Raw genomic sequence first — 3,523 nt, 5'->3', positions numbered from 1 at the left:
TAACGAACCTCGATGTGTGAACTCAAGACTGCTAAGTCCAAGTCTTGACTCTCCCACTTCCTACCAAGTGACTTGCGACCAACCTCTTGATTACTTTTGAACCTGTCTGACCTCTGGGAACTGGGGGTTTACTCCACATTTGCTCAACAAACCCTGAATGAGCACCTGCCAGGGGCCGGGTGTGGTATAGACCTGTGGTAAACTTTGCCCCCACCCCCTACTTCTTCACAGGCTGTGGGGAGGAACACACTGGTAGGAATTGAACGTGGCCGGTCAGTGGTGGTAATACGTAAATGTTGCCTCTACTTTAAGACTCCCGTGAAGTGGGAGGCATGTATTATTTCCTCTGCACGTCCTTTCCTCTTCCACACCTCATTCTCCCATTTTCCGCCCCCAAAATGTGATGGGAATCCCGGGTTTTCCCGTGATTGATTTTCCACCACGCCACCCATTTTGAAGGCTGAGTTGGCACCCGAAAAACGACGATTCATGCCCATCAGCATTCTTCAATTTTCCTCAAAAAGCAGTGAAGGTATTTCCCCTTACTCGTGGCATATCTGCGGCAGAGCCAGGCACATAGTAGATGCTCAGTCAACACGCTGGACCGATGAATGAATGGGAAATCTGGCCTCCCAAGATGGGACTTGGTAAAATTAGAAGTAAGAGGAAAAAGTTCTTCGTAATGTCTGTTTTACCCCATAGTCGCCCAAAGGACCAGGATCCTAACACCCTCCTGGCTCCCATGAGTGACCCGAGGTGGCCCTCTCTCCCCTTTTCTGGCATGAAAACCCTGCAGGCGAGTAGATGCTGTGTGTTACCCAGCAGCCGGGTCCAACGCCAGCCTTCTGACATCTCCCCGTTACACCAGTGACACAGAAGGGTGTGGGCGATGCGGGTGTCCCCCACCACCCTCACGCCAACAGCCCGGGCCAAAGGCAATATGTTCACTCAGCCTTCCTCCCCCTGCCTTTTTTCTGTTAAGCTTCTTCTAGTGATAAAAGCTGAAGAAAATTGGAATTGGCAGCTCTGTGGTCTTCACTCAATAGGAAAAGTACTAGAGATCATGTGAACCACACTTTGCAAAACTGAAAAAAAAAAAAATCTAATCTTGCCTCAATAAAAATGACATCATGTCACTATAATCGGCGGGGGGGCTGGGGGGCTGGGGGGGGGGAGGCTTGAAGGTTGCTGGCAGAGGCCCAGCAGAGTTCAGGGGTTCTGTTGGCTGCGCTCAATTCCCACGGGAAAGGTAGCTGAGAACACTGCCTCTCAGGTGAGCCTCTGAGGCACAGGAGGAGGGAGGACGATCGACAAAGCCCCCCGAAACCTCACTGTCATCACTCACGTTGCTGTAAGCACCGCTCCCACCTGCCTTTCTTCCTAACGTAGCTTTGGGCCCTGCTCCTCCCCTTGGGCTGGCTGACTTTTCTGGAGAGACAACAGCCAACCTGGGAAATCCCAGTGACAACAAATGTCCCTGGGAGGGCACACACCCAGAGCCCCACATGATAGGGCTGAATGCCCCAATGCCACTTGAGTGTGGAGTCTTTGCAAACTCCACTTTGGGGGGTCTGAACCAAAGACAAGAAGAAAAATGTCAGCTTAGCTGACCCTGCCGCACGGAAGCTGCTTCAACCCTCGGAAGTGCGTTGCTGGGGGCTGGGTTTCACCATGCCTCAGTTTACCTTCCATCGGTCATTACTTTTGGCTACCAGCCACGGACTGTTCATTAGCAATGCCCGGATTGGTATGTAAGGGATGAGTAAGAGTGGCTGCCCCTCGGGGCACCGGGGTGGCTCAGTCAGTTAAGTGTCCGACTTCAGCTCAGGTCATGATCTCATGGTTCATGAGTTCGAGCCCCACGTCGGGCTCTGTGCTGACAGCTCAGAGCCTGGAGCCTGCTTTGGATTCTGTGTTTTCCCTTCCCCTCTCGTGCTCTCTCTCTCTCTCTCTCTCTCTCTCTCAAACATAAATAAACATTTAAAAAAAAAGAGTGACTGCCCCTGGGACAGGGCTTGGGGTGTGGGGGTCACAGACGGAAGGGTTACTTTTCATGCTCTACCGTTTTGTACTGCTAGAAGTTTTTAACCATATGCATTTTTAAAAACATTTACTCATTTTTGAGAGACAGAGCATGAGTAGGGGACGGGCAGAGAGAGAGGGAGATACAGAATCCAAAGCAGATTCCAGGCTCTGAGCTGTCAGCACAGAGCCTGACGTGGGGCTCGAACTCACGAATCGAGAGATCATGACCTGAGCCACAGTCGGGCGCTTAACCATCTGAGCCACCCAGGTGCCCCACCATATGCATTTTTTAAAGTTAAGCCAATCCGGGCGCCTGGGTGGTTCAGTCGGTTAAGTGTCCAACTTTGGCTCAGGTCATGATCTCACCGTCTGTGCGTTCAAGCCCCGAGTCAGGTTCTGGGCTGATGGCTCAGAGCCTGGAGTCTGCTTCAGATTCTGTGTCTCCCTCTCTCTCTGCCCCTCCCCCGTTCATGCTCTGTCTCTGTCTCAAAAATAAATAAACATTAAAAAAATTTTTTTAAATAAAATAATAATAAAGTTAAGTCAATCAATAGATAAAGAGAAACTCCTTAGCAGCAAATGAACCCTCAGGGATGTCTACCTCTCCCTGCACCCCTCACCTGACTTGCCAAACTATTTTTTACAGCGCCCCTCCTTGGGGACAGAGTAGCCCGGTCTGAAGAAACCTGGAATTTCAATTGTACTTGAAGGGTTAGGCAGAGGGAGAGGCAGAAACATTTTTTTTTTTTTTGAGAGAGAGAGAGAAGGAGAGAAAGAGAGAGAGAGAGCAGGGGAGGGGCAGAGAGAGAGAAAGAGAGAGTCCCAAGCCGGCTCCGTGCTCATCTCGGACCCTGGGATCATGACCTGAGCCAAAAATCATGAGTCCGACCGAGCCACCCAGGTGCCCCATACATTATTTTTATACTAAAAGAAATATGAATATGTGTGGAGTATAACGCAACAGGTACTTACATGATTAATGAGAGACGGAATAGTTTTGTTCGTAAATTACACCATATACCACCCAAACTAGCTACAGACTGATGAAGCCCTTGGTGCCAGTGCTTGTGTTTAAGGGGCGCCGAGGCCCGGGTGCACTTGTGGTGTCTGTCTCCAGGGGCTCGGCTGCACGTGGGAAGCAGGTCTGGCTAGTGTCCCGGACCAAGGTGGGGGGGGTGGGTGTTCAGAGGGCAGGGCAGGGGGTGGCAGAGCTGAATCCGTGGAAGGATTGATTGGCAAGGATCTTGACTGGCAGAGGGCACTGAGAGGCGGGAGACTGTGAGCGGGTGGTGGTGGACTGGCCCTGGGGCAGAGAGAGCGTGTGGGGCAGGGAGACAGAAGGGGGACCCGGATGACAGAAGGCTCCTATGAGAGGCCGCAGAGCCTAGACTCAGGGTGCCAGACCGCACTTCTCAAACTTGTACCTGAAGCCCCACTTCAAGGCCCGGGGGGTCGGGGGGGGGGGGGAAGGCGGGGGTTGGGAGAGGATACCCACCCC

The sequence above is a fragment of the Herpailurus yagouaroundi genome, unplaced genomic scaffold (assembly GCF_014898765.1).
Source record: "Herpailurus yagouaroundi ecotype Mexico unplaced genomic scaffold, PumYag 162, whole genome shotgun sequence".
NCBI classification, from domain to species: Eukaryota; Metazoa; Chordata; class Mammalia; order Carnivora; family Felidae; genus Herpailurus; species Herpailurus yagouaroundi.
The sequence above is the reverse complement of the archived record's forward strand: the minus strand, read 5'-3'. Positions refer to the sequence as shown.